Here is a 24133-nt window from a genome sequence, read left to right on the forward strand (position 1 = left end):
TATGTTGAATTAAGTCATGGATTTTCGAGATCATGTTTCTTGAGTATAATGTGCTGAGGGATCAAAACTCATTTCACTCAGGCCTTGTCTGCACTGGGAGAGCTGACTTTAATAAACCCAGTTTAAACACAGTGCCCGTTCACACAGTTTATATGCAGCTTGCCTGGCTCATCTGTATTCAGAATGGCCCTTTGAAAACCACGTGCAGAAGTTTGATCTAAATCAGGTCCTTCACTAATCTAGAACACTTGTTCAAACATGGCTCAGTAATGGCCAGGGAAACTGTATTTGCACCTTCAAAACTGTGTCTGCTAATATAATTGTATCTGCTGTTTACGAAGGGGCTTAGTGCACACAGGCAAGGTGGCTGGGACAGATTGTCAGACTTGGGACTGGAGAGGAACAAAGAGAGGGTTTGGGAAGAATGTTCCAGGGTAGGCTGAACAGGAGGGTCCCAAGCCATGTCATAGGCTGCATTCACTTGCACTGGTGTAAAATAGTATTCCTAAAAGTCAACACATTCCCCTCTGCCATATGTAAACACACATACACACACACACACACACACACACGGGATCAGGTACTTCAGAGACATTGCTTGGGGCAAGGCGGTGCAATGAAAGCAAGAAAGTCTACAATTTAGTAATCTGATCCTTAGACAAACCTGCACCCTTGATTTATAACAATATGAAAAAAATGGCCATTCAGGCCCCGCTTCCACTATAAACTAAAGGGAAATTGGTGACCTGAAAGCCATAAAGCTAAAGAACAAGGCAAATGTGCTCAGAGAGTAAGAAAATGAAGAGTTAATTTTAGTTGTCAAAGTTTGCCTAGCAAAATGATGGAACATCCTCCTTATCAGGATCACAGAGCAAATTCTCCAGCCACAGACAGGAGGGACAAGCCTTAGTGTATAACAATAAACATTTAATTTAAAAAAAAACCCTTGCTCTGAGTGCTTAAATTCCAGAAAGCAGCCAGCAGAGCTTTCCTTTTAAGTCCTGCCTGGTCTTTCACAAACAACATTTCTTTGTACTCCGCAAACTATCTTCCTTTTGAAAAATCCCTCCTCATGCGCTGTCCCTGCTGCGGTTCTGATGCTTGTTTCTTGAATGAGAGAAGGAACAGAATGCAAGAGAAAAACAGCTTCCTAAAAATATGTGTGGACTTTTACCAAGCAGCCATTTTGTCTTATACTTCTCTGATTCAGATGCCCAAGCTGCCTGCACATAAATGCCAGACACGTTGCCATGGTTATCTCTGTTGTGTTAATGTGTCCATTTGGGGACCGATCCCAAAGCTAATCAACTTCCCTTGCCGATGGCCCTAATAGTACTTTTGCAGTGCAATTAATCAGGCAAACGCAAATGATTGCACTGCTGCCACTCGGCTTCATTCACATTTCCACTAACTTACTTATAAACCTGGAAGATCTACATAGGCAGGCGGAGGTTTTGCTGGCATCGGGCCATAACCTTGTTTCACTTGGGAAGTGATTTTATGCTGCTCAAACACACTGCAGTGGAAATGCATCTCTGTTTTCTAGAAAGAGGAAAAAACACAGAGGCCATTCTTATTAGCCTGGAGTATTTTGTACTGCTTCAAAGTCAGCTCCTGCCAAGTCTGGTTTTACAAATCCATTAGCAAATTAAGCAACCCTGAGTTACAGCAGGTGTGTGAATGTGGGGAGGAGAGAAGTAGTATGAAAGACCCCTCAATGTATTTAATAATAGCTCCTTGTTATATCTCCACAATTATCATTGGGAAGAGACATTCTGCTTCATACACCTTAGATTAAGGCTTTACTTTCGGATACCAGAAAGGGTTAAATACACAGTGCAATCCTGATGGTACTTGAGGTTAAAAAAATGAGGATATCTGCAGCAAGTGTGACCAATGTCATGATTTTATTGTGAGCTCCACAACATTTGGTGTTTTTCTTCAAGCCCCAGCTCCTGGAATCCAGTGATTAGTAAAAATCTCAGCTTTAGTTTTAAAAGCAAAAATAAACTTTCTAGGTCTTGTGGCTGCAGAGAAGATATTAAAAATACAAACCCTAGTGGCTCAGAAACCAGAAGTAAATGCAAAAGAACCTCAAAAGTAATTCTTGGGTTCTGACTCAAGACTCTTGAATGCTTGGGGTTGGCACTACCATAATTATGTCAATAGGGCCCCAAAAGAGGGATACATATGGTCTGTTAATGCACTACCATTTGGCAGGAGCTGTCTTTGAGGAGGGAGGACTGATTTACAGCTGGCGTTAGGGGTAGATGATACCTAGGGAGCTTGCTTTCCAGAGGTTGGCAAAATATCCATTCATCTTCCCAAGGAGCATGGGCCAGTGGACAAAGGCAAGAGGGCTGCTATTCTGTGCCCTTACACCTATCCTGGCTTGGGAAGAGCCCCACACCAGCTGTCTACGTAGGGGACACACAGCGCTAGCTCTGGCCCTGCATTGATTTTGTTTTGAGATAGAAAGTGAAGGCCATGCTCTTAATTACTTTAATTGCCTGTGTTGCTGTTTCCTTTTATCTGTATTGAAGGGTTTCTATTGGGTTGCTTAGAGAGTTTAACCTTTTCTGTTTAAACAGTAGTCAGGTAAACAGCAAACTCCAGGCTACGAGTTCATTACTGTGCCATTTATGGAGCAGGCAGCTAATAGACTCAGATCATTGGCACTGTCTTACAACTCTGATGGGTTTCTTTAACAGCAGAAGAGTTGGATGGTAAAAAAAGCAACTTTCCAAAACCCTGGTTCTGCAGCACAGCAGGAATTTCATGCATTTTCTGGAGTTTTCCTGCCCCACAGAGTTTTTAGTGGGTTTCCTATTTTGGTCCCTAGCCTCCCTCGAGGTTTTAACATAGCAGATTCAGAGATCCTATGAAGGGGTGAGCCATTATTTAGTTCCAGGCTACATGAACCCTGGTTACCCTGGACTGAATGGACCACTGTGACAAACCACTGTGCCTGACAGCTTTAGTAAGAACCTATTACCTCTGTAACAGAAAACAAAGCACTACTGCTTTCCAACAAAGCCGATGATGGAAGTCCAATCTGCTCCTATGCAAACCCCCATGGTGTCAATGGAAATCCATGCATGTCACTGAATTTATCCCACACACTACAGTGAGAAAACAGCCTCCCTCCTGCATTGTGTCCTCTGTACGGGGACTAGGCAGTCCCACCCCAGGGAGCTCCAGGACTCACCAGGCCAGGTGCTGCTGCTGGCACCAGCCTCTTCAAATGGGGTGGAGCCATGGCCCTATCCCCAGTTTACATTGGCTGGAGATACTGGCTGGTGAAAATTATGCACACAAACAATCCAGAAAATACAAACCCTAGGGTCAAGATTTGTGCAAAAGCACTTTGCACTTGTGTAAAGGGAAAGTTTCCAACACAGCATGATGGGAACTGGATGCCTCTGATTACACCTTGCGGGTTATAGCGCTTTTTAGTTCTAGGTCCCTGGTTCAAATCCAGCCCAGGTCAGTTGCAACCAGACAAACTCTGATGGCTACTTATGTGACATGAGATGGTGGTGGGGGTCTTATGTCCACATCACAAAACCTCCCCCCACACTTGGCACTGCTATTAATGGTGTCCAGGAGAGATGCAAAGGGCTGAACATCGCATAGATGCTGAAATACTCTCTCACCCCTGAAGGTGAACTCCCAGGACTAGGGTTCAGGCATGAGTGTAGCGGACTTTGATCCCCAGGGATGTCTGTTTGGCACCTTCACAGAGCACAAGAACATTTAAAATCGGCATTCTTTCCTAAGAGAACATCACCTCTTCCAATCCAGAGGAGGGCTCAGGAGGTAAGGGGCAGGCTACCAGAAGGGGTCATCTAATGGAGCTCCAAAGTAGAGCATCCACCCTGAGGGCGTCAGTTCATGGAGAGATTCAGGAACACAGACCTGACATCTGTCTCACCAGGCTTGGAACAGAGCCAGCCCCTTCACCTGAACAAAGCTCCTGCAGCCAGCTTCCACCTGCCTCCTTTCAAGAAGCCCTGCTCCCACACACATCCTTAGCACGCTGGGGGGCAGGAAGAAAGATGGTTGTTGGGGGAGAACAAGGGAGAGAAGTTTCCCAGCTTCCATATAGTTGAACAACCTCAGCCCTGAACCACTGAACTTCTGTGAACGTAGGCTGATGCACTGAACTTAGAGCAGCTCTTATGCTATGAGCTCCCAGTTCTAGTGTCACCCTGGAAAGGAAGACATAGTTAGTCACTGGCTATGCAAGTCCACATATATATTGTGTCTGCTCAGGGTAATCACATGGGCAGCAGATCACACACTACATTACTGTTGCTGCCTGATATGCTTCGGAGTGGGCTGATACATTTTTTCCATTTAAAGCAGTGAGTTTGTGCCTCCAGTTGTAGTGACATGACGGATGACAGACAGAGATGACTCATCTCAGGGAGATGTTAATAAGTGATGTTAGAACAGGAAACCTCTGAGGGTTCTGCTCAGGGTGTGGTGCAAGTGGCCTATTATAGCTTCCCTTTTAACCTGGGCAAACTCTCTGAAATGTCCAGAGCTACCGGTTCCTAAATTCCCACCTCTTATACACACGGATTGGTGGATCTCTGGATGACATCTTTAAAATGGTATTTTTATCATGTGACTAACCCTGTGTAGAAAGAGGGGGGAAACCTGCCTCTTCTAACTGAGGACGACAAAGGAAACAGGTGAGAAAGTGACGGCTTGATGGTTCAATGGATGAGACCCACGCTGCTCAACTCCAGTCACAGTTCAAAGTTGAACTTTTTCTCTCTCTCTTTCTCTCATCTGTGGTTATATTTATCGGCTCTTTATCTCAAATCACACAGAAAAGTCCAACCTGTTGGATCAACACTGGAGCCAATAGAGATGGCAGGTGATGGTAATAATTATAATTCGCCCTTATATAATTCTTTGTCGCCCATAGCTCACTACAAATGTGGGGGAGAATCATTGTTGCTGCTTTATACTTGGAACAAGAGAAGCACAGAGAGGTGAAGTGACTTGCCCACACAGTGAACCAGCGGCAGAGCTCAGAACAGAACCCACATCTCTTGGCCCGGTGCTCCAACATTTAGGTCACAGATGCTCCTACTTGATGACTGATCAATACTCATTATATCCAGAGGCTAATCTGATTCGTTACATGTCCTGACACGCTACTGTGATCATTCCTGATCACATACAAAGATCAGAAAACTCTTTTGGTGGAAGGAGGGAGAAGTCAGCAGGATGTAGCAATGACCATGACATCAGGTTAAATAACTGAGACCTGAAATATCCCTTTTAGCTAAGGACCAGGGACAGGCGGAGCAGGTACGGCATACAATCCTTCCTTTATCACCTTGCGCTGTCCATAACCCTGATGATTCACTGATCACTATTCAACTCTCGACCTTGAGTTGGGCTCCAGCCAGTTTATTGGGTGCACTTGGGAAGCCTGACCACCAGCATCATCACAAGGCTTAAAGCAGCAGCTCCCACAGTAGCCCAGAAGCAGTAACTGGAAAGATGACTGGCTGCAGGGCACCCCTGCGCAAGGAGCTTATAAGGAGGTGCCAGGGAACGAAAAGCTCCCTAGGACCTCACAGGATAGCCGGTCACAGGCACCTGTGCCCAAATAGCCAGCACTGGCTGAGCCACAAATGGGAGAAGCAGGGCAGCCATGGCAACTAACCCCAAGCCCAGAAAATCGTGTTCATGCCTGGGGCTGCACTCATGTGCACAGAGACCTGATAAGCACATTTTAAGGGAAGGAAAGTTATTCATTTCCCAGCAGCGGGAGCAGTCACTTTGTGTCTGTACTGAGCAGAAGGGAAGAATCCCAGCTGATGTGAGGCACTAGAGGCTCACACAAGAGTTCACCCCAAGCTAGCTGCCCTCAAGGAGGCAGCAGGGAAAGGCTAAGCCCTATCACAGGGTTTTGGCCAGGGAAAGGAGCCACAAGCTTCCATATCCCCTTGGCAGTCACGAGCCACAAGCCAGATACACCGGGAAAAGAGAAGTGGCAACCTGCCAGCCCCGAAACTCCACAGCCTGGAGGGTTCCACCCGAGGGAGAAGACAGTCTCACTCGCTAAGCCTCCCTTGCTCCAGAGCCTGGGGAATGGTTCCAGCAACACCCGGAGAGATGATAGCACAACACTGAGTACTACAGTTTCGTTAGTGGGGCACAGGACTCAGCTAAACTCCATGAAGACTCACCAAGGGTGGGAGAGGGGTGTCAGCACCAGCACACCCCAGGCACTAGCCAGACCTGCTACCACCCTGGAGCTGAGTCTTAACTATAAAGCTTCTCTTCTTCAAGTTAATCCGTAGAGCTGGTTCACGGGACAGTGTCCACACAGAATCTGGTAGGGACACTTCGGGGTTGAACCCACTTTGCTTCTGGGGGCTCTGATTATGTTTCTTTACTTTAGTAAAAGGGATGTGATTCCTTGGTGGAGGTGTTTGATTGCTGCTGGGGGGGTTGCTCACCCATTTCCCCTTGATGTCTAGGCCTTTTTCTTTTACCTTTTGTTTCCATCTACATCCCCCCCCTTAGATATTTTGCCACCTCATCCTGTTTTACAGGGAGGTATTAGGAGCTTTCTGCAGTTCTTTTCTCCTTCACAGAACTCTGTTTCTCCTTGAGCTGTGTTTATTCCTTTATTTACCCAGCTATTAGATGCAAGCACCAAATCTCAGAAGTCTGGTATCAACCAAGGAGCCCAATTCAACGAAGAGCTGAGAATTGTGATCAATCCAAGCAGCACAGGTCCATTAGTCATAAGGTAGCCCTCAGAGGCACTTCTGAAGAAGCGCTAAGTGGGCTCCATCACTCTTGAGGACCAGGGTTGCACCAGGAGGGTACTACATGTTAATAAAAAATACTGAGGGAGTTCCCCTGGCTAATCATCTCCAAAAACCAAACGCTTCATCCAGCTGAAGAGCCTATGCATTTTATTTTATTTTTTATATCCAGAATGTTTCCCTTTAATGTGCTAGATAGAAATGATAAATTATCCTGCATAGTGCTTCTCTTATGTAAATACTTAATTTTATTACAGCAAAGGCTTTAGTCAGTCATCGTCTCTTTACCTACATTCCAGACTAAATTAGTCTTGTCCAGTGCCCATAAATAAATCAGCTTAGGAAAGTCAGTGGAAAGATAATTCTGCCAGCAGCCTTCAGTGGATGCTGATATTGTTATTACTGCCAGCTTTATTCAGGGGGAATTCTTCTGCAGCACACTAGAACTTAAAAAAAGCATTCTGCAATTTGAAGAGATGATTTTCATTTTCTTAGGGCTGTATCTGTTTACTAAAATAGAATCTAGTAGGCCATTCAGAGCAGATGCCCAATCTTCTCATGAATTTAGGATAATAGATTTATTACACTTTATTGCTTTTGTGTCCTATGGCAGATTTTAACATGTTAGAATAGAGGCCAGGTGACATAAGGGAAAGTGATGGAATCACAGGCAATGCTGAAATGGTATCAATGCCAACAACTGTAGTGGCACTCAGAGACTACATGACCCTTAGTAGTCTGTGCATGTCTATATACTATGGTGATTGGAGTCAGACTTTCAGACTTGGATATGCCATTATCTGTAGCTGCTATTCAGGGCTATAAAACCATCAGTCACACAACTATACTCCCAAGGCTACAGGTTCAGTCACAGCTCAAATAAGGAAATATATACCAAGAAGATATTTTAAAATGGCTGATAGTGGCTTGATTTTAAAATGGTACTTAAGTCATCTGGGCTAGCTGTATCAGTAGCCAGTAAGCGTCTTCAGCAGCCAGGTCTCAGATTAATAATGGATTCTATACATTAATATTTTTGTCTATAGTCAACCAAAGATGCTTTGCACTGGGCTAGTTCAACAGTCTATGATGTATGTTTGGCACCCTACAGGCTCTGGTTTAACTTCTAGCACAAGCAATTGGTAGAAGAATTGTAACCGGAGTGACTAACAGCAAAACCTGGGCTATTCTGTTTTTAAAAGGTGCAAGTAGCATTCCTTGAGGGGACGGGAAAGATTGGAAGAATACTCGGTGTTTTTAGCCAAAGTACATTTTTGATGCACCAGCAAAGCTCTTGGTGATGCTGGTTCCAAGGAGGAAAATAATGGTGCAGTATGCCCTGGCACACTTTTGGCAAGAAAACTATTTACTTTCAAAGAAAATCAGTTAAAACAACATATTCAACTGGCATCCCTAGGACTGTTTCGTTCAGAAAAATAAGAATTTGTAGTATTTCCTGATTGGCTGTTTGAGCCAAAAAATACTCAAGTTCTGGCAAGAGTCTTAGTACATCCACGGAACTTCATACGCACACAGTCCCCAGCTAATGGCAACAGCTCAGGCTAGGGGATCAAAGGTGAAGTATTATGAAAGCTAACCTGCAGATTCACCAGTTTCAGTCTGATAACTAGTCTGAACTGCTGGTTCTTGTGGTGTATATTCATTTCAGAGACTGCACCAAACATGTTTCTAGAAGGCAAGGGCTAGGTAGATAGTTTTCTGGCACAATGGAAGGCCCCAGACCAGCCAACCCTCATTCACATGAGAAATCCTTACTCACACAAGCAGTTCTAATGAAGCCAATGGCACTATTATTATTATTACTCATGGGAGTGAGGGTTTGCATGCGCTGGGCCTAATTTGCCCCTGACCAGTAAGACAGCTTTCTTCTGGTAGTTTAACCAATAGCTCTATACAAAAAAAGGTCAGAAACACCTTCACTGAGCTTTGCAGCAAGCACCTTTGACTCAAATTCCATGATCCTTACTTGAGAACAACTCCCACTGACTTTATTAAGGACCACAAAATGTGTCCCTCTGCTTGCAGCCCATGTTTTCACCCTTCAGTGGTTTCTTCATTTCATTCTGGATTTGTGACACTAACAAGGGTCTTGCAATTTGGGTTTGCAAATCCCGGCAAGAAAATGCCTGTATTTCTTTACCTGGCATTAAAGACTGGAGTTGGGGACTTCCTCAGATACTGGCACAAGCTGCTGATTGATGTGCATTCTAAAACTGTTCCCTTTATGGAAATGGAGCTGAATCTCCGAATCCCAATTAACAGGTACAATAAGAAAATGCTCCCTTTTCCCCTTCTGCCTCTACACTATCTTCTAGTAACAATCTGTAACCGGCATGGGTCCTTCCAGGCCTTTTGAACAATCTAATCCTCTAAGCGGAAACTGATTCACTCTTCTCTGATGTATTAAAAAAAGAAAAACAAGTGAACAGGAGGCACTAAACAGCCACCTTGTTAAACCCAGACAGCTTTTCCAATTTAGTTTCTGAGCTGTTTATCACCATATAAAAAAGCCTGATACTCAGCAGACTAGATAAAGTCCAGAGTGTTGATGTTCATGTCTTTCTCACATTTATATTTCAGGGTAAACTTGAGTAAGACTAGCTGGACAAATGAATTATTTAAGTCTCAACTCTTATTCGGTGCCTGGAAAATAACTTCCATGTAGATCAGAAAAGAGACCTGGAGAACAAGCACTCCGGTCTGATACCAACCAGTCCCAGGGAAAATAGTTACTGTGTGAACAAGTAAAGATTATCAAGGACTTGCTTGAACAATAAATAGGGCCTTACCAAATTCACGGCTATGAAAAATGTGTTACGGACCATGAAATCCGGTCTTTTGTGTGCTTTTACCCTATACTATACAGATTTCACGGAGGAGACCAGCGTTTTCTCAGATTGGGGGTGCTGGCCCAAAAGGGAGTTGCAGGGGGGTTGCAAGGTTATTTTAGGGGGATTGTGGTATTGCCACCCTTACTTCTGCACTGCCTTCAGAGCTGGGCGGCCAGAGAGTAGCAGCTGCTGACTGAAGGCCCAGCTCTGCAGGCAGCAGCACAGAAGTAAGGGTGGCGATACCAGAACTGCAACTCCCTTTTGGGCCAGCACCCCGAATCTGAGAAAACGCTGGTCTTTTTCTACCATGCCATCCTTCTGTGCTGCTGCTGCTGGCAGCAACTCTGCCTTCAGAGCTAGGATCCCGGCCAGCAGCCACCGCTCTCCAGCTGCCCAGCTCTGAAGGCAGCTCCCTATAATAACTTTGCGATCCCTCCACAACTCCTTTTTGGGTCAGGACCCCTACAATTACAACACAGTGAAATTTTATATTTAAATAACGGAAATTATGAAATTTATTATTTTAAAAATCTTATGACCGTGAAATTGACCAAAATGGACCATGAATTTGAAAAACCCTAACAATAGAACATGGATTTTCCTGGACAAAGGTAGTGTTTGTTGAGGGCTAAATATCTAATATGCAATAGCCTGAGGCTGTGTGAAAGGAGCTCTCACAGCCAGTTTGCAACATTCCACCACAATAAACTCACACTAACTTAATGGAAGGTGCTCTGAATATAAGAACGGCCATACTGGGACAGACCAAAGGTCCATCTAGCCCAGTTTCCTGTCTTCTGACAGTAGCCAATGCCAGGTGCTTCAGAGGGAATGAACAGAACAGGTAATCATCAAGTGATCCATCCCCTGTCACCCATTCCCAGTTTCTGATGCCATGTAGATGGGTGCAGGATGCACGGATAGGTAGATCCTTCATATGTAGGGGCTTAAAACCTCTTCTCATTTTTAATCTCATACAATGCAAACCTCGATCTCCCGAGCTGCAATAAATATGGAGGAGTTGCAGCTTTGCAGTTGCACAGAACAGGTGGAAAGGATGGAGATGGCTTTTCTGATTTGCAGAAAAACGGAGACCCCTGGAGGTAACCATTAAAATCCATCCAGCCTGTGCTGTAATGTTCATGCCTGGAGAACAGGAAAGCCAATGAACTGGCTTCATTGTGGTGAAATCAAACCATGCAACAGACTAGATCCTTGGTGAATGTGCAATTCCATGTATCCTTGTGAACAATTAGATAAGAAGAGTTGTACAGCAGAGTCCTCATTTCTTTTCTTCCTTGCCCTCTAAGATAACAGGAGCCAAAAGCTACCTTAATTTGTTGAGCTCATACTACCCTATATAGAGAACCTTTTGTCTCAAGGAACTGAATTAAGGCCTCAGTCCCTTGGCACACAGCCCGCCATCCAAAAAACCAGAAGATAGCAAGGGCTTTTGGTGCTGATCTAGGCCAGAGTTAAACCAGTAACCTAGAGCTGAAAGGTTCTAAATACCATTACTAAGCCTTTGAGCCAATCTGTTCCCCAAGTCCTTTAAAAATACCAGTATCCCAACAAGAACTTCCGCAGTGAGTTAATAAGAGAAAGACCCATAAAGTGACATGGCAAAGTTTGTGATTTACTGTAACTGCTGATTATATGGAGGATAAATACAAAAATTACCGGTATATAAAATAGTCTCCTTGGAGCAGTTCTCTCTTCTGCTGCCTAATCATATCCATTACATTTTAGCAGATTTCATAAAACGTGGGACCTAGGAAATATAAGAGCTGTGATTCTGGGGAGATGATTCTGTCCCTGTGATTCTGGGGAGATGAGGTTTTTGACACTCATTGTTAGTTATTCTTCAAACTGTCTTCCCTTTCCTATGTGTGTCAATCACATATTTAAGTCATTTGTTTTAGCAGGTGCTGGTAGTGGGTGTAAAAACTCGCCCTTGCACACCTCATTGTAAACAAGTGTCTCATCACCCTAAAGTGCTTTCTAGGTCTCCCTGTTTTGGTTTGGGAGGGGGAGGAGAAGAAAATCCCATGTCGTTCGGTTGGTCCAAGTGGGAATTTGCTCAAAGAGCTTCTATTTCTCAATCCTTCAAAAAAGTGAGACCCTTCTAACAGCTGCATTCAGAACACTCTGCCCTGGGAGCTAGCCAAGCCCTGCCCTACTTAGATTAAACATGTCACTTCATATCCTACCAGCATTCAGCGCTAACCAACAGGCCATCTGTAAAAAAACATTCTGTTTTCTTTTAAAAAGTAGAGAGAGAAATCCTCGAAGCCCCAGCTGAGATAGGAGCCCTATACCCTGTACAAACACACAACAGGATACAGTCCCTGCCCTAGAGCAGGGGTCGGCAACGTTCAGCACACGGCTCGCCAGGATAAGCACCCTAGCGGGCCAGGCCAGTTTATTTACCTGCTGACACGACAGGTTTGGCCGATCGTGGTCCCCACTGGCCGCAGTTCGCCGTCTCGGGCCAATGGGGGCAGCGGGAAGCCGTGGCCAGCACATCCCTCAGCCCGCGCTGCTTCCCACCGTCCCCATTGGCCCAGAACGGCGAACTGCGGCGAGTGGGGGCCGCGATCGGCCAAACCTGCCACGTCAGCAGGTAAATAAACTGGCCCGGCCCGCCAGGAGCCGCGAGACAAACGTTGCCGACCCCTGCCCTAGAGTTTACCATCTACATAAACAAGACAGACAAAGGGAGGAAGGGCATACAAACGCACAGAGAAGTGAAGTCACACAGCAGGTCAGTGGCAGAGAGTGCAGGTCTCCTGCCTCTTTTGATGAGTGCCCTATCTGCTATACCACATTACCTCTACATTGGGCTCCCCTGAAAGTGCTGTCAGGCTGCCAGGTAGCTGTCTGGAGAGTGAAACTGTATGCCAATCCTCTTAAAACAGAGGAGGCCGGTTGCTAACATTTTGCTGATTTCAATTTAATGAAGCAATTTATATTTTGGAATTGCTACTAGTAAAACCAAAGAAGTTAGAGCGTATGTTTTCTCTATACAAAAGGTTGCCTCTCTATATAGTTGGAGCCAAGCTACTAACATTAAAGCATCTGGAATTAATTATCTAAGCCAGATAATGTTTCCAGAATTATTTCAATAACGCAAACAGATAGCCACTCATTTTCAGCCATCTATTAAAGGACAATAGAGGAAGGTTTTCCAACTGACAAGCAGTAGGCACACATCTGCCGATACTATGGGCTTCAGAGCATGTGACTGTGATCCTGCAGCTGCTCAGAAATTAGCCAAATATCATCTATAAAACTGTTAATGAAGCTGTATAGGACGAGCTGCAAAAACCTCAACCTCAGTATGAATTTTATATTACCATCATTATGATCAAATATGATCCAGACCGTGTAGCTCTCCACTGTAGGATGGCTGGATGGGTACAAAATATTGGAACCAAATAAAACCAACCTTTTTGTGGGGATATGTGAGGTCACACAAAACCACACCTGTTTTAAGAACACCCTTTCTTAATTAAATTCATGATCCATTGCATTTATCCTGAACCCTGAAATCAGGGAGGAAAGTTTTGATTCTATAAAAAGACAGTGCCCGGGAGTTCTCAGCAGAATCACTTCAGGGCAGCTCACAGTCAATCCAGAGAAAACATGCTTAACCAACCTGCCTTTCACTAATTTCAATATGCTTCTCTGAAGCAGCTTCTGTGAGTTTCTCAGATGTTCTTCGGTGTGATGTGCAAAGGCAAAGCTCTGCCAGCCCTAACACAATTCAACAAGATCTATGCAAGATCTTATGTATGCCCCACTTTCAGAGTACTAAGAACCCCCCCATACTAATTAATTTATCCTCAAAGCAATCCTGTGAGGAAGGGAAGTATTATAGAATCACAGAATCATAGGACTGGAAGGGACTTCGACAGGTCTTTTAGTCCAGTCCCCTGCACTCAAGGCAGGACTAAGTATTATCTAGACTATCCCCAACAGGTGTTTGTATAACTTGTTCTTAAAAATCTCCAGTGATGGAGATTCCACAATCTTCCTAGGCAATTTATTCCAGTGCTTAACCACCTTGATAATGAGGAAGTTTTTCCTAATCTCCAACCTAAACTGCTCTTGCTGCAATTTAAGACCATTGCTTCTTATCCTATCCTCAGAGGTTAACAAGAACAATTTTTCACCCTCCTCCTGGTAACAACCTTTTATGTACTTGAAAACTGTTATCATGTCCCCTCTCAGTCTCCTCTTCTTCAAACGAAACAAACCCATTTTTTTCAATCTTCCCTCATAGGTCATGTTTTCTAGACCTTTAATCATTTTTGTTGCTCTTCTTTGGACTTTCTCTAATTTGTCCACATCCTTCCTGAAATGTGGTGCCCAGAACTGGACACAATACTCCAGTTGAGGCTGTGTCAGCGCGGAGTAGAGTGGAAGAATTACTTCTTGTGTCTTACTTTCAACCCTCCTGCTAATACATTTCAGAATGATGTTTGCTATTTTTGCAACAGTGTTACCATATTGACTCATATTTAGCTTGTGATCCACTATGACCCCCAGATCCCTTTCCGCAGTACTCCTTCCTAGGCAGTCATTCCCCATTTTGCATGTGTGCAATGTAACTGATTGTTCCTTCCTAAGTGGAGTACTTTGCATTTGTCCTTACTGAATTTCATCCTATTTACTTCAGACCATTTCTCCAGTTTGTCCAGATCATTTTGAATTTTAATCCTATCCTCCAAAGCATTTGCAACCCCTCCCAGCTTGGTATTGTCTGCAAACTTTATAAGTGCACTCTCTATGCCATTTTCTAAACCATTGTTGAAGATATTGAACAGAACCGGACCCAGAACTGATCTCTGCAGGATCCCACTTGATATGCCCTTCCAGATTGACTGTGAACCAATGATAACTATTCTCTAGGAACGGTTTTCCAACCTGTTATGCATCTACCTTATAGTAGCTCCATCTAGGTTGTATTTCCTTAGTTTGTTTATGAGACGGCCATGCAAGACAGTATCAAAAGCCTTACTAAAGTCAAGATTTACTACATCTACCACTTCCCCCCATCCACAAGGCTTGTTATTCTGTCAAAGAAAGCTATTAGACTGGTTTGACATGATTTGTTCTTGACAAATCCATGGCGACTGTTACTTATCACCTTATTATCTTCTAGGTGTCTGCGAACTGATTGCTTAATTATTTGCTACATTATCTTTCCAGGTACTGAAGTTAAGCTAACTTGTCTGAAATTCCCTAGGTTGTCCTTATTCCCTTTTTTATAGATGGGCACTATATTTTCCTTTTTCCAGTATCTGGAATTTTTATCTACTCAATCAGCTCCTTGAGTATTCTAAGATGTATTTCATCAGGTCCTGGTGACTTGAAAACATCTAACTTGTCTAAGTAATGTTTAACTTGTTCTTTCCCTATTTTAGCCTCTGATCCTACCTCATTTTCACTGGCATTCATCGAGTTAGATGTCCAATTGCTACTAAATTTTTTGATGAAACTGACACAAAAAAGTCATTTAGCACTTCTGCTATTTCCATATTTTATGTTATTATCGTCCTCCCTTTCCCCCCCCCCCCCGGGCCCACCATTGAATAACGGGCCTACCCTGTCCTGGGTCTTCCTCTTGCTTCTAATATATTTGTAGAATGGTTTCTTTATGTCTCTAGCTAGTTTAATCTTGTTTCGTGCCTTAGTCTTTCTAATTCTGTCCCTACATACTTGTGTTATTTGTTTATATTCATTCTTTGTAATTTGATCTATGTTTCCACTTTTTGGAGGATTCTATTTTGCATTCCAGATCATTAAGGATCTCCTGGTTAAGCCAGGGTGGTCTCTTGCCATGTTTCCTATCTTTCCTACACAGTGAGATAGTTTGCTCTTGTGCCCTTAATAATGTCTCTTTGAAAAACTGCCAACTCACTTGAACTGACTTGCTTCCCAAGAGATCTTACCTACCAACTCCCTGAGTTTGCTAAAGTCTGCCTTCTTGAAATCCATTGTCTTTATTGTGTTGTTTTCCCTCCTACCATTCCTTAGAATCATGAACTCTATCGTTTCATGATCACTTTCACCCAAGCTGCCTTCCACTTCCAAATTTTCAACCAGTTCTCCCCTAGTGGCTTTCTCCACCTTCTGAAATTAAAAAAAAAAAAAGGTCTCCAATACATTCCAAGAACTTGTTGGACAATCTGTGCCCTGCTGTGTTATTTTCCAACAGATGTTTGGGTAGTTGAAGTCCCCCATCAGCACCAAGTCCTGTGGTTTGGATGATTTTGTTAGTTGTTTATAAAAAGCTTCATCCACCTCCTCTTCCTGGGTAGGTGGTCTGTAGTAGACCCCTACCCTGACATTACCCTTATTTTTTACTCCGTTTATCCTTATCTAGAGACTTTCAACAAGTCTGTCTCCTATTTTTTCCATCTCAACCTCAGTCCAAGTGTATACATTTTTGATATATAAAGCAACTTCTCCTCCCTTTTTTCTCTGCCTGTCCTTCCTGAGCAAGCTGCACCCTTCTATACCAATATTCCAGTCGTGTATTATCCCACCAAGTCTGTGATGCCCACTATGTCATGGTTGTGTTTAATGACTAGCATTTCTAGTTCTTCCTGCTTATTACCCATACTTCTCACATTATTATACAAATTTTGTATGCATATTTTAGAGATGGCGAAACTGCAGTGCGCACAGCTTGCCTTAGGTTACTCAGGAAAACTGAAACCAATTACACCAGCTCAGGATCTGGCCCCAGAGGTATGATAAAGCATGATGTCACACCAGAAGTCAACGATGCCTGATATACCACTCCCCAATGGTCTGACACCCATCCACATTCCTAATACAATACTTGCACTAATCAAGTCGTGCTCAGCCATTACACTCACAAGACTGGAGACTGCAAACAAAGAGAATAGTGTGAGACAAGGCATATCCAATGGAAGTTTTCTCTGAGTGCGTGAAGTGTGTAAGGACTTCACGACTGACCGCTGATACCAACTCTTGGTGTAGACTCACCTAACAGGGTGCTATGATTTTTAAATTTCTATTTCGGATCCTGCTACTCGGTTTTACTTAATCCTCACTGAGGCAAAACAGCCACTGGGCCACAAGGGCTGCACAGGAACTTTTGTCCTGCAAAGAGGAGCTGCACACCATCCGGACTGATTCTTCGGAAGGTCAGGCCATCACAGCCAGAACAGGAAGTGGCTGCAGTGGGACCCTGCAGAGGCCCAGCATGCTCATGCAAACAGGAAGCTTTATTTTTCCCCTAGGTCACTTTTTCAAAGGTTTCTGCCCTCCTAAGCAGACACAGGCCACTTCAGTTTGGATTTTTTCATCTTTTGATAAGCTAGAAGCCTCAGGATTTAATCCTGATTTTCAGAGGAATCTACGTATATTTGATAGTGTAATAGAATCAGGGCAAATTTAAGGCCAGTGCATCCAGATACCAAGAACATTGGCACAAAAGTATCCCCTTGTGAAAATACTATATCTATATCATGTCTGTCATTTTACAGAATGAGTCCCCGTAACTCCAATCCCAGACTTGCCGAGAGGAAGCACATCTTCATTAGACTCCAAAAGAGGAACCAAAATTGGATCGTATTAAAAAAAATCCAACACCACTGCTACAAGGACACACAAGCTGCTGCAGAATCCTCCACTGCCCCCTGTGCAGCTGAGCCTCAAGGGAAGCTGCTACTAAGTCAAAAGTCAGCCAGCATCTCAAACTGAGAAAAGTAAGTGTAGCCTACACTGCCAGTGATAGGCCCACATGCCTGTAGGCGTGGTACATCTTGATTTTAGTAAAGCTTTTGACACTGTCCCGCATGACCTTCTCATAAATAAACTAGGGAAATGCAAGCTAGATGGAGCTACTATAAGGTGGATGCAAAACTGGTTGGAAGACCGTTCCCAGAGAGTAGTTATTAGTGGTTCACAGTCATGCTGGAAGGGCTTAATGAGCGGGGGGTCCCGCAGGGATCAGTTCTGGGTCCGGTTCTGTTCAATATCTTCATCAATGATTTAGATAATGGCATATAGAGTACACTTATAAAGTTTGCGGACAATACCAAGCTGGGAGGGGTTGCAAATGCTTTGGAGGATAGGATTAAAATTCAAAATGATCTGGACAAACTGGAGAAATGGTCTGAAGTAAATAGGATGAAATTCAATGAGGACAAATGCAAAGTACTCCATTTAGAAAGGACCAATCAGTTGCACACATACAAAATGGGAAATGACTGGGTTTGTTTAATCTGGAAAAGAGAAGACTGAGAGGGCACATGATAACAATTTTCAAGTATGTTAAAAGGTTCTTACAAGGAGGAGGAAGAAAAATTGTTTTTCTTAACCTCTGAGGATAGGACAAGAAGCAATGGGCTTAAATTGCAGCAAGGGAGGTTTAGGTTGGACATTAGGAAAAACTTCCTGTCAGGGTGGTTAAGCACTGGAATAAATTGCCTAGGGAGGTTGTGGAATCTCCATCATTGGAGATTTTTAAGAGCAGGTTAGACAAAACCTGTCAGGGATGGTCTAGATAATTAGTCCTGCCATATGTGTAGGGGAGTGGACAAGATGACCTCTCGAGGTCCCTCGCAGTTCTATGATTCTATGTCGGCAGGTGTGGGTGGGTTGCATCTCTTTCCAAATCCACAGGGACAAAACACACTGGTCAGTTCTCTATCCTCATTGTTCAGATAGGAGGGGGCTTCACAGGGTCATAGGCACATACAAGGGTGAGAAGGTGTTTTCTAGTATTTAGGGCATAGGACTGGGAGTCAGGACTTGTGGCTCTGTTCCCAGTTCTGCCACTGTGTGATCGTGGGCAATTCCCATTAACTTTGCTGCTCCTCCATTTATCCTGTTATTTTACCTTGCTCAGTGCTTACATTCAAACCCTGTCGATATGGTCGAAGATTGTGTTCACTGATCAAGAACAAACTCTATCTGCCTACCAACAGAATGACAGCCTGTGTTCAGGGGAGCCAGGTCCTGAAAACTCACTGGATCAGCTACATAGAGGAGGCAGTGCCTCTCACACCACAGGGCACTGTGAGCTGGAGCTCCTGAAATGTATTCCTGGCTCTGTCACTGACTCATTGTGCAAGTCACTTAGTCTCTGTGCCTCAGTTTACCCACCAGTGAAATGAACCCTTACCTCACACAGGTGTGGCAAGGTTTAATTCTAGATCTGTAAAGCGTTGTGAGACCCTCAGATTATAGGCTCCATAGAAAGGCAAAGTATTGGCATTGCTACCTGATTCTTGTAGGTGTACACCTGTGGGTTAATGCTAGCATGAGCTGAGTAAGCAAAGCATGTCAACCTGTCATTCCAGTGCCTACCAGCTAGGAAACTTGCTTTTAACTGCTCATTTCCCCTGTTTTCATCAGCTTCAAATGGCATTATATATCTGTGCTGGGCCCCTTTAAACTCTGACCAATTCTCAGGCACACATCTGTACAAAATAAAACCCTATCAGGTATCAACTAGAAGCGGCTAGCTAGAGGAAACAGCCCTGCTAAGTACCGCTTGCCAGGTGATCTCATGGACAGTCAGACGCGGTGAATGTATTGATGGACACTGATGACATTCAAACATTCAATGGAATTAAGCAGGTTTCAGCACTGGATAATGCAGGGGAAGGTTGTGAGGGCCAAGCCAACATGACCCAGGGCCAAAAGATGAGTCTCTGCACCTCCCAAAAGTGGTGCTAAACTCAGTGCCTGGATCCCCTCCATCACCTGCTACTCAACAGTGCTCAACTTCAGCAACCCATTTGTTTTAAGGTGGCTCTTGGTTTCAGTTATTTCAGACGGTTGTTTTCTGGGGAAAGTGCTCCTTAAAACAAATCCTTTCCTCTCCACCTCACCCACAGCTTTGACATTTCAGAGCTCCAGAAAATAAAATGTTTCCAAATCTAATTTTCAGCTTTGGATCTGCAAGACCTAGAGGCAACGCACAAGTAGGAAGAGTTCATTTCTCAAATCCCAGCTGAAAGATGAAAAGAATGGCAGAAGCTGGGTATAAAATCCCTTTCAGAGCCAGAGACTGACTTGCTGGGTAGGAAGTGACCCCCGCCCCCTTGCACAAAATATCTATCTGCTCACGGCCTAAATGCTCCCTCGCTCCCCAGAGATGGAATCTGTTTTCCTGTGGGTTGCAGTATCATTTGTTAAATATATTATGACGCACCAGTCCACAGCTCCCAGATCTCTGTGTGGCTTCTCCTCCCCTCTAGGAATTTCACATACAAATCACTGTCAAAGTGACAGCATTAGCACAAGTGAGTTAACACAGAGCATTCATCAACCTACGGCCCTAATTCTCCTTTATACAATGGCCACTTTACCCCTCTCTGACAGTGTAAAGGGTTGTGCTGTACCTGTTTTAAGGTCCCTTTACACTGCTACAATAGTTGCAATGACCTTATTATAAATGAGAATTAGGCACTCTACGTTGCTTACTTGAGCACAGGGTTTTCAAAAAGCCAGAAGGGTGTCAATTAGGCTCTATATATCACTTACTGTAACCAGATTTGGACTTTTTTTTTCCTTAACAGGTTTGACTTCCTGATTCCCTGTGTTCCCTGAGATATTGTCGTTATTTCTTTTTAAATCATTCATTAAATGGAAAAAAATATTCAAGAAACAAAGCAAAAATTTACTGTAGGGCCTAACATAAATAAAACTGTGGATTCATGCCATGACAAATGCATGCAGTGTTCCCATGCTCAGAACGGAAATAAGATTGGCACTATACAAATATTTGGGAGGAAGAGCTGATGCAATTTCAATTTTAAATTAACGACCCCTGAAGGGGATGGACAGGGAAAAAGTTAAGCCCCCGTACTGAGGGAAAATAAGTTTTCAGACAAGTAAAACTGTGGGTCCTGAAAATATTTTTCTTTTCAATGCTCTAAAATGCAGTTAGCAATGTGAAGAGTTAACGATGGACCCCAGAGAAGACAAATGTTAAGGCGGGTCACGTTCTTTCCTGTGCTACTCTAAACCAGGAGACGCCAGGGGTTCCAGTTCAGATCCATGCTTAGCAGTTCAAACCCATGTCTCATCACTGTGACTATCCCATCCGCACCAAAAAACGGAAAACATCTGGACCAATGACTGTATCAAGCGGGGAGCTCTGGGGAGGAAGGGCATACACATTCATCTGCTGTGCTTCCTGTTTTGTGTGATGAAAGACGCTTGTGGGATTTAAAAGCGAAAATCTGACAGTACCACCGTTTATTCTCTGTGGGCCTGATTCACCACAACCCTGTACCTGGGCACAGTTGCTTACTCAGGGTCAATGGAGTGCAAAGTGGGCATGCGGTGCTACCACATCCGAAGGAAGACACTTTATTTCACTCACTTTGCACTGGTGAAAATGACAGCAGGGAAACGGTGGATTGGGCCCTGTAGAAGTGAACTCTCTTGGGGAGTTTTCGATTTGAAGAATTTGAGGAGAGGGAGAGAGAGAGCGAGAGGGAGATGGAAAGAGAGAGAGAGAGACTGTTTCTATTTGCTCCCTCAGGACCGAAGATGAAGGTTGTTGCAAGCTAATCTACTGAAATACCATGTGCTGCATGGGACAGCATGGCCGCACCTGCTTTAGCGATACAGGAAACTGTGGTTTCTGCTTCCACTTAGTAACTCAAGGTAAAATCCTGGTCCCTGTGCACAGCTGGATCAGGTTATCTGTGCGCAGGGGAACTATATGGGGAAATGGGGCATTGGGATCCTACCCATGACACAGGGACACTGTGTGAGTGCTCCCACAGCTCCAGGAGGCAGGCTTAGATTTGTGGATATGGGTGGTCGTGGGCACGATGGCCATGCTTGGCAACACACCTGCCCCAACCCAATCCCCTGGCCCACTGTAGAGCCATGATGGAACTGTCCTCCCCAGGGCCTCTGTGCAGTCTCACCATCCGCGCAGCACACCTGGACAGGTTCTACTGCAATCCAGGCTTTCCCTGTCCCCTGGCAGGGGTAGGAAGATTTAGCTCACAAAGCTATGAAACAAAACAAGGTCCAACAAAATGCCTAGAAACGAAAGCTTTTTGCAAAAATGTGAATTCCCAGTGTAACAGCTCAGGCTGGTTTTAGATGGGCGTTTACTGCAGCAGCAGTGCCAAGCTATCACTTTTCATCTTGAAATAAACCCCAAACTAGCCTTCAGTCCAAGAGCTGGACATTTCCGAGTTCAGACTGTGGTTAGCTATCAAAGATGACTAAAAAAAGATATTCCACACACACACAGGTGTTTTTCAAGGAGTAAGTCACCTCAACAGTCCCTTTTACAACTTCCCTTTTGATGTGTTCAGACTTCTCATTGAAGTTTCATTTCTTTCTATATTTTCTCTTGGGAAGGGGGGGGTATGTGTGTACAAAAGTTTACTTCATAACTTTTGGCCGGCAGCTGCAATAGCAGCTGTCACCAAGGGACAAACTGTGCTTCAGACGAGGTTATTGACTTTACTGAAATTCCTCCATCATTTGAGGAGCAAAACAGAATTTCCTGCATATAATCTGAAGTCATCTCCCCCTGCTGAGTTCCTGAAAGCATTTTTTAAATTGATTTTTAAAGATTAACAACATACAGGGTCTCCACGGTGACCTGTACCATTTTAAAGGATTGGAATCCAAAGGTCTTTGATATTCTTATCCAAATGATTCATATAAGTTAAAAAGGAAGAAAAAGAGAAAAGGAAAACAGCCCAGGGGGTGGACACACTGCTGGCAGCAGCCCACTGGAATAGAGCATATAACTTGCCCTAAGTTCTGGTGGAGTTACCTGGACAGCTGGGTGTCATCATATGGCAAAGGGAAGAATTGAAATACATTTTAATAGAAAAAATAGAGCTTAATCTTCAGTAATGGAGCTGGGGGATTGTGGGCACAGTGGCCATGTCCTGATCCAGCCCCAAATCCTTAATACAATTTGCTTAGCTTTGTCTGAACTGTAGGCATAGACCATGAAAGACCTCATGCCAGATACTTTTTCTTGATGGTGTCTCTTAGCCCCCTATTACTAATATTTCTCTTACCTTTGCTAGCCAGAGGGAAACACTGGATTGTTCCCCCTGCTTGCATCATGCTGCAACAGTACCTTCGGCCATATTTACTACACTGAGCAGGATACAACATGTGCCAAAAGAATCCCAAAGGAGTAGTTGTGTGACGCACTGAGAGACTTGTGACCCAAATTCTGGGACTATTGGACACTCCCAGCAGCTAGGAGTCACGATCCCCTTGTCCTGCAGTTCAACAAGTATTATGTCATCTCATCACAAGCATTAAGTCTCTGGCTTTAAAAAAGTGTCCTTGAATTTCAGTGCAGACAGCAGATGATGTTGCTGCCCTTTGCCTATGCCTAATGCTCAGCTTCTGTATCGATGACAGCAGTAACTCCACATCCCTTTTCTTCCTGAGCAGCTACTGATCTTTTATTGTTGCCTATTTTAAAATATTTATTGAAATTATAGTTATCTAGACTGATACATTTGTTATAGCTTGCCTCTGGTGGCTGTCTGTCTATTTAGCAGCCAGCGTTTTTCTTTCCTCTCCTGTGCGCAAGGTGTTAAAATGGACTGCACTAAAAGATAGCAGGTTAAAGTTATCAGGCCAAGTCTTGCAGCCCTTACCAAGTCTCAACTCCCACTGACTTCAGTGGGACTCCAGCACAGGCACTGCGCTTCCCAGTGGACCCTGCATGCCCATCAATCACCGAAGAGGTTAATGTGTGTGTGGATTTTTATGTTTATTTTACCCTCTCCAAACCCCTGGGTCATTTCAAAATGCCACCAACCAGGGCAAATGCAGAGCTGGTGTCCCCTAAGAGTCCTTCTCTCACTCATGCTCAGCCATCCAAGAAAGAGAGAGGACTTTCTTCAGGGGGAGAGCACTCACATCTCTGTCATAACATCTGGCGGGAGGGAGCCTGAGTCCATATCCCATCCCAAAGCTCCATGTTAACCTCTGTTGGCACATTCCCAGGCCACACTGAAGGATTCGTTTTAAGCAATAAATTGACCGTGAATGCTGCAGTGCTGGGTCACGTAGCCTAAAATCTATCACCCATCCCAGACCTGATTTCTACACCAACCTGAACAAAGTCACTTGCGTGTATGGCCGCTGGGGCGCTGCTAAGCTTGTAGAGCCCAGAGTGTGCCCTTTCAGGACCATGATGGTACATATAAAACCACATTTCTGTCTGCCCAGACAGATATGTTCTCGCATACATATTACTTGCTTACTAAGGGATTTTGCCCTTCACTTGTCCCCTCTTGCACATTGCCACTGTGTCTTGGCTGTCCTCACAGAAGCACAGGCCACTGCTGCAGTTGGAAGCGTCACCTGGTTCTACTGCATTTGATCATTTGCCCCCTCCCCCTGGATCTGAATCCTGGGACTGATGGGTTTTTACCAGCTTAAGGCTCGCTTCCACCTAGCTCAAGTTCCAGGCCTGCC

General features: G+C 44.2%; 1 protein-coding gene across 1 annotated transcript in view; it reads right to left on the reverse strand.

Annotated features, from left to right (window-relative positions):
• JADE2 (jade family PHD finger 2) overlaps positions 1 to 24133 on the reverse strand; it is a 144788-nt gene that overhangs the window by 79332 nt on the left and 41323 nt on the right. The gene's annotated exons all lie outside the window — the stretch shown is intronic.

This window comes from Malaclemys terrapin, chromosome 8, assembly GCF_027887155.1.
Source record: "Malaclemys terrapin pileata isolate rMalTer1 chromosome 8, rMalTer1.hap1, whole genome shotgun sequence".
NCBI lineage: Eukaryota > Metazoa > Chordata > Testudines > Emydidae > Malaclemys > Malaclemys terrapin.